At 35.1% G+C, this 15182-nt stretch overlaps 1 protein-coding gene across 5 annotated transcripts in view; it reads left to right on the top strand.

The window, feature by feature from the left end:
* Positions 1-15182, top strand: part of CTNNA2 (catenin alpha 2) — a 425826-nt gene that overhangs the window by 257724 nt on the left and 152920 nt on the right. The gene's annotated exons all lie outside the window — the stretch shown is intronic.

The following is a 15182-nucleotide window of genomic DNA, read 5'->3' as shown; positions in this document are numbered from 1 at the left end:
CTTGCCATCTGAATATAATTAGTTAATTCCTGTATGCATTTCTGATTCAGTGAGGTAATATGATGTTTGACAAGTCAGTTGAAAGCAATAAGTGATTCTGATATTTCTGAAGAGATTTCATATACTAGCAGTGTTATAGAAGCTTGCTCACATCATACATAGTACAAAATCAGACATATTAAAATGAGACTTTAAATTCTTTAAATTTAAAGAAGAGATAAGCATTCAATTACTTTTATCTAATGATACTGAATGATAGTTGGTACTATGAGAGGTGTTGACAATTTCAACAGAAGACAAATAAGGGAAAAAATATATTCTCCTGACTCAATAAAGAATTATAATAGAGAAAATGGTGTTTAAAGGACAAGCAGTGAAAGGAAACTGACAATAAGCTATATTAGGAGAGGTCATTTGAAGAAACAGCTTGATTATACAGCTAATCTGAAAATCGGGATGGCACTTCTACTTGCTATTGTTTCTCAATTTCATAACAGAACATTTACTATCTTCTAATAAATGCATCATAATTAGATGTCTACATGCTGTCTTCCAACTCTTATCCTTTCTATTGAGGATATGAGGTCAAAAAATTGCATATGTTGTAGGAGATAATGAAAGGACAGACAGAAGCTGGATGATGAATATCCATTTGAGTATTTTGAGAGGTTGAAGGCTGGGATAGATAAAGAAGCCCAGTAAAATTCCATGAATTGAAATGTAAGATTGAAAAGGTTCCAGATTGAAAAGAAGCATATGGTACAAAATTCCTCTTTCCATTTTGGTGTGGTTTAACTTCTGGAATTTAATTTATGGGGCCATTCTCTTTGTATCTTATGGCCCTGAGCTCTGATCATCCTGCTCTTTGAGGATTGCATGCAGATCAGTCAAACAATCTGATTTTTTTATTTTTTATTTTTTTATTTTTTTTAACTTCAGTGGCTAATTAATATCTTACTTTTTTACCATGGTATATGAAATATTTCATTAGCCGCTGACATCTTGTAATCACAGGAGATAGATATTTATAGAACACCTCTGTTTGGATTGATGTGATAATCTAATAGATGAATTACTGCCCATTTTATTACCCATATGCTCAATAGTGATGTGCTGGTTACCGATCCAATCATTCATTTGCTTTTGCAAAAATCCTTTTACTTAAATATAAGAAGAATAATTTATTAGATTCCACCTGGAACTATATATATATATATCTATGGGACTATATATATATAAGTACTGCATACCATGAAAAGGTTTTAGATTCACATGATTTGCAAGTACTCTTCACACCCATTCAGATTTACCAGGTTCTAACGAGCAGTCGCAATGAAGTTGTTCATTGTAAGAGGCAATGCAAATTTTGGAGCAAGAAAACTGAGAAAAGGGAAAGACATTTGTGATATTTGTACTCTTATTCTATGGTGCTCTGTTAGTTTTACTTTCTGAATATCTCCTAATGTTTCAGTGGTTGAGCTAACACATCCAACCAAAATCTGTTTAATTTCAAAAGCTTGCTGTGGATTTAAACAATTTGGTAGTGTTTCTTGAGGTGCTACTATTTGTTCTGAGAGGAAATATATATATATATGTATATATATATACTCAGCTTGTATAAATAATGTGGGAAGGGGTAAAATGTTGACAAGGTAAGCTCATAAATCAGTGATGATGTAAAGAAATCTATCATCAGCTCAGCTGAATTACAAGTTGATAATAGTAGTTCTGAAGTTGACAAAAGAAAAATAATTATGTCAGTTTTCCACCTGTGTGGCCTGGCTTGTTCAGTTTGTTTGTTTTTTTATACATACATACACACACACATATATATATCCTGTTTTCTCAAGATGTACATATAAAATCATTTGGCAATACACTGCAGTGATTTTAATAATAAATCCAATTTATTTTCACAATTCTGTTTCTTGTTCCTGTAATAGCATACATTTCTTTCATCCACATGTCCAGTATTTAAAGACAATCTAATTCCTAAAGTAAATTTGAAGTATCTACTGTACTTTTCAGGAGCCCTTGAAAAGCTCCCATAAACCTCACCATCATATAATTTTCATTGTGTTACTGAAAGAAAAGGAAATTAGGCTGCACATATTTGTCAAGAACTTCTTTACCTTGGTTTCCTAGCCTTTCTTGCTGCAATGAATAAGGTAGAATTTAATTTTCATGTAAGCCTTCATTGCAGTTGCACCTTTCAAAACAAAGGAGAACAAACAAACCTTACAGAACAAAAGAGGAGGTCAGAAGGCTGTTCTCAGAAATTTAGATAAGTGCAGCTGGATCAGTCCCTCCCTACAATCAGTTTTCTGCACTTTCCTATGTAATAATGGGGAAAATGTTTGAATATTACATTTGGCGATCCCTGATGCTGTTTAAGGCTCAGTAATCCTCAACACTAACATCCTGTCATGAAGAATTAGTTAAAACGTTGAATCTAGAGCAACTAAGGGGGATGTGATATGTATGTAGGTGTTTGAAAGGCACGGATATGAGAAAAAAAAAAAAAAAAAAAAAAAAAGGAGATAAATTGTTGAGGTTGATTATGTAACTGTTCGTTTCAGTGATGAGAAATGAGATGAATCAAAGAAAGGTTAGAGCTGAAGATCAGCAATGTCTTGATTAAGAAGGTCAAGACACATACAGAACGAGGGCTCCGTGAAAGCAAAGGATATAATTACCTTGACCAGCTTAGTTATAGCTAAACATAATTTTCTGGTAATGGAATTAATAAACCTTACGCTGAAATCAATAGAAGCATATTGTTACCTTCTCTGGGAGTTGTGTAAGGGCTAGATGACTTTGCAGATATCTTCTGGTTCATTTTTTATGCATCTGTGAAAATTAACTCCCTCACAGAGTGACATCTCTTGCTAAGTTAGTCTTTGACAAGACTTCTTCCCTGCATTTCTGTTTATGTAAAACTTGTAACTGGAGCAAACTCTGATATTCAGAGGGAAATAGTCCTCCAGTAGTCATAGGGTCAGGAAAGAATGAACAAACTAACTTGCCTCCAAAGGTCTCGTCTGGACCTATTCCATTTGACTTTACCATTATATCAACATATTAATGACATCTGTGCAAGTTTGCTTTTTCCAGACTCTCATTTCTCTCCTTGAAAGTTAAAAACCTAGCAAATCTGTCTGTCCTACTGAATTAGGGAAACAGCATTTCAGAAATTTAAGACAATCTTGCCATTGTAGATTAGGTATTTATTATAGTCTACATATGTCTCCTTCCTTCCCAAGAAGCAATCAAACAAAAAGACAAAAACGCTCCAGACGAATGAAAATCATTTCCAGACGTTGCTGTTGCATCATCACTTTCCTTGAAAGGTAATATGTTTTTGTCTGGTCTTTCAGACATAAAAATGAAAACTGTCCTAGAGAACAAGTCAGGATCCTTTTCTGGAGGGTTAAGTATATCATTTGTCACCAATGTCTTGTTAGTTTGGCTGCTGACATTACAAAAAGAATAATGTTCTGGTATATAGAGATCCTAGGAAAGGAGCACATGCTTGTTTTTTGCAGCTGGATTATTATCTGGATGGGAAATCTGCTTGTGATATTGGCCAAATTTTGCCTAATAATCACTGCTTAGCATTCACTAAGATTCCATATTTGTATAGGCAGAACCAAAAGGCAGAACAGCACTACTGGCTAAATAAAAATAGAGAAGTAATGAAGGAATTAAAACAAAGTGTATTCTCTATTTTTATCCTACAGACTCTAATTTTAGTGTGGTGGGCAGACCCATAGTTTCACTGGTAAAATTGATTTTAAGAACTCCAAAGAATTCAGATAACAGTAAATCGTGAAAACAGTACAAGTCATTCAAGTGACACAACAAGTTTAGCCTGGCTAAGAGGAAACAGCATAGCAAGAACAGAATTATTAATCAGTAGGAATATCTTTACCTATCTTTGTGTATATGCTTCTATATATACATACATATACATTTATATACACCTACATATGTGCACACACACATATATTTATAGGACAGTGACAGATTGGGGGATCATACTTACCCTGTTTGTACTAAACCAAATATTAAATTATCAAGGCTGTGATAATTCAGCTCATGATTGCATTGAAACTAAGAGATGCTGCTGTTTTGGAGTGTCTATGTGAAATAGAAGCATAGTTTATAGAAATTACTCATTTGATAACCCAAATAAATTGATTGAATTCAATCTCTTGGCAGACCTTACTCTAAAGTCTGAAAATGAGGTAGTTAAAAAATAATGTTCATAAAAATATATTTAATCCTGAATATACAAAATAAAATTTCTTAAGTGGGGTAATCAGCATTTGTATCAGCTCCCATAGAGTAATCATTTTTAAGAGTAACTGCAATGAAAAACTCAAGAATTCTCAGGATTTGGTTACTAATACAAAAATGAATATCCAGTATATATATGTGCGCATATATATAAGTGCATATATGTAAGTATTCTCATTCATAGTACATCTCTAGATTAATTCTCTGGATTCATTTACATAATGGAAAACTTCCAGTGTTCACAGACTTAAGTCTTACAATTAGTTTTGGGAGTCTTGGGTGAGCAAAATATCTGCATGAAATGCATGCAGCAGATTTGCAAATAAAGAGAAAGAATTAGAAAAAAAACGAAGAAAACAAAACAACAAGGGTGTTGATAAATATGAGCAATTAAAATGAGGTCTGCTGTAGAGGAAAATAGTGAGAGATCATTTCATGAGGACTCGTGAAGATGGTTTTGCTAATCGGGAAGAGGAGACATTGAAGATAAGTGAGAGCTGAGCAAGACTCATGGGTGCCAGGTGTTAAAATGATATAAGATGGGGGAAAAGGTTTTCAGTCGAGGGAAATGTGGTGGAATGAAAGTAGTTTAAATGCTGCAAAATAAGGAAGAGTACTTTCATATAAACTTGGTTTGAGATAAAAGTACAAAACAATGGTGAGGAGACCAAAGTCCTTAGTCTTGGAAACAGAAAAGGATAATTTAAAACAAACAATCAAATAAGCAGAAATAAATAAATATATATAGAGAGAGAAACACAGAGGATTAGTGACAACACCAGCAAGTTTTAAAGGATACTTTTGTGTCTGTTTAACTTTGAGGCCGATCTTAGGCTTGCTAATACATGATGTCTTTTCATTTGTTGTAGTGGGCTTTCAATAATAGAAATCACAGAATCATAAAATGATTTGGGTTGGATGCGAGAACATCTAGTTTCAACCCCCTGCTATAGGCAGGGACAGATCCCTCTAGTCCAGGTTGCTTTCAGTCCCATCCAGCCTGGACCTTGAATGCTTCCAGGGAGGGGGCATCCACAGCCTCCTTGGGCAACCTGTTCCAGTATCTCACCACCCTCACAGTAAATACTTTCTTCCAAATATCTAGTCTAAAGCTACACTCTTCCCGTTTAAAGCCACTTCTCCTCATCCTGTCGCTACCTGCCCTTATAAAAAGGTCCTCCTCTGCTTTCTGTAGGCCCCCTATCATGGCATGAAAACAACTGAGTTCACTCACCATCTCTTCTTCAGAATATTCACATTCTTGTAAAATGCATTAATTCTGATCTGTGTTTTAATTTGTTTAATTAAAATGGACATATAAGAACTCTTGGTGCTTAATATTTGGAATATAATTTAACCCCGTGTTCTACGCAGTACAGAATTACCTGATTTTTTTTTTTTTTGACATATTCTGAAGAGAGTTTTGACTTTCCATAATAATTAATATAGTTTCTTTGAGCTCTGTAATGTTCATCAAATGTCAGTGTACTTGGGTCCCATCCAGACACAGCACTGTGGTGCTGTCAGCAGAGCTGCCATTATCCAGAAATATATGAAAATTAAACTCATCTTCATATTGCAAAAATAAATAAATAATAAACAATAAATAAATTTTCAATGTCGTTTTAAAACTGATGCTGATTAGTACTGTCTTAGCTGATACATCTTCATTTTGATGACTAAACTATTTTCTGAAACTAAATTGTCTTAAATTAATTTTAGAAAGTGCTTTCTGATACATTATACTTCCAGACTGTATTTTATGAGTAGAAGAATTTATCAATTTATATTGGCTGACTAACTTATTTCTGGTCACTCAAAGTATATCTCCAGTGAAATGTGTTTAAGTGTCTTGCTGAAATAGGCAGATAAATTAACGACTCTGCTTGTGCAAATGTATTTATGTGTGACCAATCTAGGCAAATGAGTTGCTTCATTAAAAGAAAAGTGGCTTCTTAAAGGAAAGGAGTTTGAGGCATTTAAAGCTTTGAGAGGACTAAACTTGATGAGTACAATTGACTTATTAATGAAATAGAACATATAGTATGATGAGGAAAATGTTTTGGTTTAAAATACTTATAAACATATATATGCACTGTTTCAATATTTATAAGCAAGAAAACAAAATTCTGAATACATTTCTTGATCAACTCTTAGTCTTGCACGACAAAATATGCATTGTCATGTAAAAAAACCTGCAGTTGGTTAAGGAATTAGAGGTTCTGTAGAAATAGGATGTAGGTGAGTTGTGCATAATAACATATTCACAGGTCAGCTGTGTATAAACAGAATGTATTACCCACCTGTATTTGTAAGACCTGTGCTAAAGTCCTGTGTCAATGTGGGCTACAGACTGCAAGAAAGATGAAGATGGATTGAAGAGGGAGGTAAAAATATGGGCAAAAACCTGGAATAAAGTGTGACTGATGAGAGAAGATTGAGTGAACTAGTTTTATTTAGTCCAGGAAAGTGAGTATTGCTACCGTTTTTCCAGTGTGAACTATGTAGGAGGCTGCTGCAAATCAGAATGGAATAAACAGGTTTTCTTTTCCTTGTGGAGAGAAAAAATAGTTCTGGAATAACATTCTAGCAGAAAAGTTCCAGATTGGAATTAAATAATTAGCAGCAGAGAGTTCGGCACTGAAGGTGCTGAAAAATCCTTATCAGCATAGGCTTTTGATAGTAGACTGAACAAACATTGTGAATGATACAAATGATTTTGCCTTGTTCTTGGGAAATGTGCAAAATAGCTTCTTCAGTTGCTCTCAGTTATTTTATTCTATCATTTTAGAGGCTAAATAACGAGTTATTAAACTTGGAGTATATAATATATTAGAAAGCAAAAGTATAAAGACATGTCCAGGTCTGGGTACCCCAGTGCAAGAAGGATGCAGAGCTGTTTGAATGAGTCCAGAGGAAGGCCATGGGGATGATGAAAAGGCTAGAACACCTCTCCTATGAAGAAAGACTGAAAGGACTGGGCTTGTTCAGCTTGGAGAAGAGGAGGCTCTAGAGAGACCTCATTGCAGCCTTCCAGTGCTTAAAGGGAAATTACAAGCAGATGGGGAAAGTAAATTTTTATGTGGTCTGATAGTGATAGGTGTTGTAGGCACTAACAGCCTTCCCACTGCAGGGCTTGGAACTGGGTGGGCTTTGAGATCCCTTCCAGCCCAAGCCATTCCATGATTCTGTGATCTTCAAATTAAACTGTACCTTATCCCATTTGAGGAACTCATCTTGAAGTGTTAAATGATGAGTTCTTTTTCTGAATACAAAAAATCTGAGTTAATGATACCCACACTTTCTCCTGACAATCTTTCTTCTTTAAACTACTAGAAGAACAAAAAGTCTTGAAATGACAAGTAAATGAAAAATGCAGAGATCAAACACATCCAATTTATAAACCAGTGGGTGATCAAAATTAAACTAGTGTCTTCCTTGTTCCTATGTCAAATTTTCACTCTGACTTTTGACATCACTTAGTAATGTTCTGCCAGTGCTGTCAGTTTCAGGAGTTTGGCATGGGACAGGTGTTTGTACTATTCAAAGTATATGGATTTCTATGTTCCAGCTTTAGGGTTGTTCCCTGCAGATTACCTTAATCCAATGTAACTATTTCATTAAATGTCAGTATGTATGCTGTCAAAAACTTATGAATGTGCATGCATGCATGGATATATTCCACTGCTTTCTATGTGTCATTAGTTATTTATGCATATAAAAAAGTTTAAGTAAATTGATGAGATGACAGTAAGTAAAAGAGATGTTAGTTTCACAGTGTTAAATACAAAGTGTGCTTGTTATTCCTAAAAAGCAGTATAATGTGGACAGTTACTTGGAAGATTTCTGATACAGTTCAGTTGCAATAATGGGTTAAAATGCAAAAATAAAAATTGGCACAAATAAAATGTATTTCAGCTTCTGTGTCAAATTGTATTTAGAGCTAGAAAATGCTTTCTAATACTTAAACCAAATGTCTCTTGCTGCAAATTGAGTTGATCACTTTTTTGCCTCACCCTTTGTAGACATGTAGTTTAAGAGCCACTTGGATGTGGTGCTCAGGGATATGATTTAGCAGAGGGTTTTTAGAGTTAGGGTACTATGGTTAGGCTGCGGTTGAACTTGATGGTCTTCAAGGTCTTTTCCAACCTGGGTAATTCTATGATTCTATGATTCAGTGATTGCATTAGTTGTGAAAGCTACACGTTTTTTGCAGAGCTACTTTTGTCTAGAATATGGATTCTGATCCCATGATTATCATTTGATGCAATTCTACTGGCTATTTAGATGAGCTGAAATTGTATTGTACTTGAAAAAGTATTCAGTGAAGTTTAGTTCAGTCATACGGCAATGGCAGTACCTCATTACAAGGGAGTCTTTTATCTTTTAACATTAAACAAATCCATACTTCCAGAAGACATTGCTTACTTCATGAAGAAATTGCTCTGAAGTATGGTATGAATTTAGAATGTAACAGCTCCTGAGCCCTGATGTGGAAACTTGTATCACAGTCAAACTGAGGTAAAGGACCTTGCTGGAGGTGATTTCAGTAATTTGGGTGGAATCTGCTGCTGAAATTATGGCTGCCTTTGGGAGTTCAAAGTCATTTTTAGCAAACTTCTGTCCTATCTGATGGGATGTATGCATTCTTCCATGGCTGAATTTTGTTTTTGGTTTAGTTTGGCTTTTTGTTGCTTCATTGATGGCTCTGATATGCAATGAAATCTGTTTCTGATAAAGTCAACCTCTTCCGCAGAGTTGCAGAAGAATACTACAATCCTTTATTAGTTATCAACCACTTTCTAACATGGGTGGCCAGTGAAAGCAAGACTGGACAACAATAAGGTTATTTAGGATCCCAGTATTAGGATACATTTGGCCTTGCATTTTACAAGTACACCTGTGCTGTGGTGCACTTGATCCCTCTGTCAGTGTTGCTGATAAAGATGTTAAAGAGCAGTGGTCCCAGTACTGACCTACATCACTTCACACCAATCTTCATCTGGACACTGACCCATTGTTGAGCACTTGCTATGTACAATCTTCAATCTTGCAATCTATTCATCATCCATTGAACAGTCCATCCATCAAAACCACATATCTCCAATTTGGAGAGAAGGAGGTTATGAGGGACTGTGTCAAAGACCTTATTGGCATTCATAGAGATGACATCAGTGACTCTTCCGTTGTCCACTGGTGCCATTATGTCATCATAGAAGGCCACCGTGCTGTTCATGCAGGACTTGCCCTTGGTGAAGCCATGATGGTTGTCTTGTATCATCTCCTTGTAAGGTTATGTTTTCTTCACATTACTGGTATACTTTTCAATCTTTTAGAAATCAGACTTCAAAACTAACTTTGTTGAGGAACCAGCTTCTCAGGACAGGTATGGAAATAACCAGTTTGCTACAAAAACCTAAACAAAATAGGAAGAATTCTAAGTGAGCTCCTTCTATGTGTAATTTACTTAACTTCCTACAAGGGTCCTGCAGTGTGGAGTTTAATCAACTCATCTACATACATTATGATTTCAGAGGTTAATGGCATAGCAAAATTCATTTTCTGTGAAAACACAGCAATTGATCCATGCTTAGAGAGGAAGTCGTACCAAAAAATTATGCTGAAAAATCATATTTAACAATGACAGAATCAGTCCAGCAATATCACCTACCAGACAGAATCAGTCCAGTAATATAATCATGTAAGCTGACTATCCATGCTAAGTTCAGGTATAGACAGTGCTTTATTAAGCACCAATACCGTATTTTTAAAAGTCGTGTCTGATACTTGGTTCTTTGCCTGTGGATACTCCTACTTCTTGGCAAAGGTAAAGAGTCAAGGCTCTGTATTTTGATGTAGGTTTGTCAGAAATGCTAGATGTGTCATGTCAACTGCCATTCTGCCTGAAGAATTACTAAGAAAATCAGGCAGATTCAGACTGAATATGCTGAATTATTAATCCCATTATCATTCATGGTATCTTAAAATAAAGGACAGGGTAAGGTTATTTGAGATGTAAGATAACTAAGGGAATTTATTTATTTATTTATTTATTTTCATTTCAAAGGCTACATAGCATTTTTTTATATTCATTTGTTTGCTCATATGTATTAAAAGCACAGAGGTTATGCGTTAACTTGTATTACTGCACATAGCATCTTCTATTTACCATTACCTGGTTTCTTGATTTATTTAGTCTTGTAGTGCTCTGAGCTGTAGAAAGCCGATGACATTTTTGCTAAACAACTCAAATAGTCTGAAAATTTTGTGTAAAATTCTTCATCTGTTTTAGATAGATACTGTTCTAGAAACTTTGTTATGGTCTTTCTGGCTTCTGCTAGGCCTGCTTATATGAGGATTCCTAAGTCTATCCAGGGAGGTTATACTTGACTAAGGTATATACTTTCCTGTATTATACTTGACTAAGGTATTATACTTTCCTGTCCCAGTTTCCTAAGAGATAGAATCATAGAATCACCAAAGTTGGAGAAGACCTAAAAGATCATCCGGTCCAACCGTTCACCTATTACCAACAGCTCTCACTAAACCATGTCTCTCAACACAACGTCCAGATATTGTTTGTTAGCCATGTTATTATATCTACAAGAACCCAACTGTCAGTAGTTGTTTTGTACAGGAGTTCAATATTTTAGATCTTGTAATATGCGGTTTCCTTTATTTTGTGGGTTTTGTTGACATATCACTTCACGCTTAACTAAAAATAATAAACTACTTAGATCATGCATATCAATAACAAAGTCTGTTAGAAATGAGAGATTTCTTGCTTAATACCAGCAAGTACGTTGGAGAACATCAAATCCCCTGACAGATGAGTGTTGCCACAAGGATTTATTTTGTACAGCCTTTAACTAAAATAACTTCAGTTACGTTTTCCTATTCAAGAGTATTGAAGTAGAAGGTTATAGCAAAATGATTTATAGATAGAAATTGCATTCCATAGCTTACCTATTTCTGTACATGAAATCACAGATTCAATTTGTACTTGATCTTGAGCACAACAGTGTCAATAGTTGTATATGCATCAGTTTAACTAGAAAGTCATCTTCCTTTGCTCCTCCTCAAAATTATTTCATAGTTTAAGATCATCTAAATTTTTAAGTGGTAAGGGAAATGAAGCAAAGTTTTCTTATGCCATGTTTTGGCCAGTTAATCACCATCTTACAACACTGGAATTAGAAAAAAAAAATACTGAGTCTTGTTATATATTTGCAAGTTGAATCTCAACTTATGTTTAGTTTTAGAGATAGCACACAGCCAAATCTCTTCTCTGACCATTTTGTTTACAAAAATCATAAAGTCGTCAAAGTTGGAAAACACCTCCCAGATCATCCAGTCCAAACATCCATCACCAATCATATCACCCTATTGTATTGTGCTGAAGGAATGCTAACAGTCATACTTTGACCGTTCACTGTAGAATAAATGTTCGTAGTGGGTGTCACAACACTCTGGTGTGAGATTTTCTGTGAGTGAAATGAAGAAGTAGGAAATGAAGTGACTTAGGCGAGAGCTCCAGTCCAGGACAAGAAAACTGTCAAGCAACCTTTAAAGCTGAACATGTACTTTAGCATAATCTATGCAAGTTTTCAGTTCTGTGCTATAGATAGATGGTTGTATGTTGCTTAAAATAATTGACTTGGTTACTTCAAATAAAATGTCTCTTACGAAGACTGGGGCAAAGGAAGGAGTTAGCGTGGGAGTGTTATTTCCTAATAGGAGGCTTAAAATCTGAAATATTCTGCAATGTAATCTTAGCTGGAGTCACTGACAAAAGAACACTTTCCTAAATACTTTTCCTCTCTTTGCTTCAGTTCTCTTTTTGTTGTCTGACTTCTTCCTCTGTTGGCTCCCTCAGCTGTCCATGATTGAAGTTGCGAGGAGACCAACAGACCAGTGCAAAAACTGCTGCTTCATATGTTTGGTATCACAATTATTTAGACACTTGAAATATCTTGCAATTATCCAACCTTATTGGGATCTGCTACTGTGGTCTGCTCGCCAAAATAAGGGCTTTGCTAAAAAAAAAAAAAAAAAAAAAAAAAATAATAATAAATTACTGGCTACTACTATTTGCATGGTAATTGCTTTGCAGTGCTTATTAAATCAGTGTTTCTGGCACAGCTTTGTGATACGAGAAATAGGGTTATTAATATAGTATGACAAAAAGCTTTTCTCATTTTGTGCTGTTTTTTTTATTGGTGTTGTCGTTCTTTTTTAATTAATTGCTATTTTTTCATGGCAGGAGGGGAAATGGATTCATTGTTATTCAAGAAATTTTGATGGGGGTCATTGCATGGGCTGGAAACTCAGTGGTGTTTGCAGATATTTAGGGAAATATTTAATGGGAGGAGGTCAGCTACACTGTAGATTTCTTGTGCCTTTTAGTTTTGAGTGTGAAAACGACTGATGACTTGTCCCATTCATTAATCTGAAATGCTTCCTCAGCACAGTTAATCTACTTATAAGCTTTGAGACTATGCTGGATTTACTCTTGTATTCATTACCACTTGACACAATCATACCTTTGCTAGATCTGGTCACAACTACTGGTTGATTTTAGTTGGTGAGCTTTGGAAAAACAGTCTTATAGGAACAATTTTCAGTGTTCCAGCTGTAGGCATTTCTAAGACACTTGCCACAGAAACTCTATTGTTTGTACTGCATCTTTTCATACCATTATTTTTAGCTGCCCTGATTTCAAGATGTTACTGTAAAGGCACCAATCATGCATTTTCTTTTCTCTTATGTGCTCCAAGGACCTAATGCAATTTGTAGTTAGGGTTTAATTAATTATTAGGCATATGTAACTGTCAATCATCAATTTAGATACTTCTGGCTCACAGTATTTGGAATGGAGCTTGGTTTGTGAAGAGTGAAAAAATACACCATTCCATCTGTTAACCAAAGCCACCTGGCACAAAGTCAGTTTGGGCATCCTTATGTACTTGGCAAGTGTTTCAAAAAAAATGTGATTTCTACAGTTTTAATCCCAATTGATGCTTTACTTTGTAGTGATGGACCCGTTCATTTTCTCACAGCTCTAAGTAAAAAAAGCTTATGTTCACCTTGAAAAGAAATGCCTAACATCAACAAATATTGGAATCAAGAGACAGGCGTGAAATAATCCTAAGCCCATAATCAAATGAGTGGAACTGAAGCCTGTCGTTATAGGTGGTTGAAAGCAGTCATGTAGGAGTTGTATCACTGTCCTTTTAATCTTTGTAGGAAGAGACTTGGGACAGTTGGGGACGTTATTCTTTTTCTTGATGATAGTGTGATTTTTTGTTTTATTTTATGTTTTCAGAATTCTAGGTTTTACAAGATTGCTACATCTGCAAGTTTATTTTCTTACTCTTTTGGCAGTGAAATTTCTTCTTTAATCCTCTGGAAACAGAATACAGGCATAAAAGACTTAACAAATTACTTTAGAAATGTAAAGAACCATTCTCCTTTTAACTCATCAAGGGAAAGGCAGGCTAATACACAGTTAGCTCTAGTTTAGATAAAACTTCTGAAGTAGGAGGAAAAAAAGATAGAGCATTTAAAAACAAAGGAAATTTTCCCCAATTTTTATTGCTGATTGGAAACTGTTTTTTTAAGTAGAATCAAACGTCTTGCAGAGGTTGCAGAGAAAACATGTTCTGCCTTCTATCTTTTAGAGCTGCAGCTGAGGCAAAGCTGATTTAATGATGTAAACAGGATAGTGTTTGATAGGAGCACTTGAAGCATGTAGTTCATATAAAACTTGTTCCTTTATTTATTTATTTATTTATTCTAAAGTCAGTGAGAATATCAAACAGCATCTCAGTTTCACTGTTCAGAACATGTGGCCTGACTGAAGATTGGGCTGTCACTCTGTGTCTAACACACAGACAAAGGGAAAAGTTTGTAATGGAAATTATCAAGAGATGACCTTGTCACAGAGGAGCTGGTTTACAAATGCCTGCTTAGAATAGCTTACTTTGTTAAGGATTGTTTCCTTGTGGCAAAACATTTCAGCATCTGGGAAGAGCATCCATCGTTTGAATTCTTTGGATGGTTAAAATCATTCAGTTATCATTCAGTTTAATTATGGCTTTTGATATTTAATTTTCATGAAGGGAAAAATGATCCACCATTGCAATTATGATTTATTTTATTTTATTTTATTGTGGCAGACATTGGGAGAGAGCCTTTGAGATAAGTTTAGTAATAAAAATGTGTCTGGTAGTTCGTAAAATGTGTTATCTGTAATTCAAAAGGAATTGCTCGTGTTGTTAATTAATAAGAGACAAGTTAGTCTGGAACATGGCATTTAATTTACCCTGGTAATGTCATTCAAAGTAAATCACAGTATACATCGGGATGTCATTCTGAAGAACCCCTATTTCTCAGATCTCTAGAGATGTATCAGTCAAAGGTCAAGGATTGTCTTTTGTCTGTTGTGACAAGAAATCTAGGAAAATATATTTATGAATAGGCATGTTGTTAAACTTAAATAATAGGTAAAAAGTACCTGCCCAATATGATGTGCTCAACCAACTGCTCCAAGCCACTCACTTGCAATTAATTATGTAATTGCTTCACTTTGTGTAACATGCCTCTCTGTAAGTGTTGGTGTAAAAGTAGATGTCCTTGGTGGGTCAGTGTGGATGCATTCTTCCCACATTCAGTAGAGAATCAATTCTCTTTAGATTTCTCTGTGGGCTTTTCCTCCTACCCTATGCCTCCTAACGTTATTCAACTGCATTTTGTTGGTCTATTTATGACTGTCTGAAAAATTCCTTATATCCTTACCCTTGAAACTGTCTTGACAGTGAATATTAAAATACAACTGTTGTTGGAAGCTGCATCACTAAAGGATATGCTATCAAATTTGCTCT

Source organism: Coturnix japonica, chromosome 4 (genome assembly GCF_054131305.1).
Source record: "Coturnix japonica strain WE chromosome 4, WE-NBRP24, whole genome shotgun sequence".
Lineage (NCBI taxonomy): Eukaryota > Metazoa > Chordata > Aves > Galliformes > Phasianidae > Coturnix > Coturnix japonica.
Note: the sequence above shows the minus strand (reverse complement) of the source record. Positions and strands in the feature narration are given on the sequence as shown.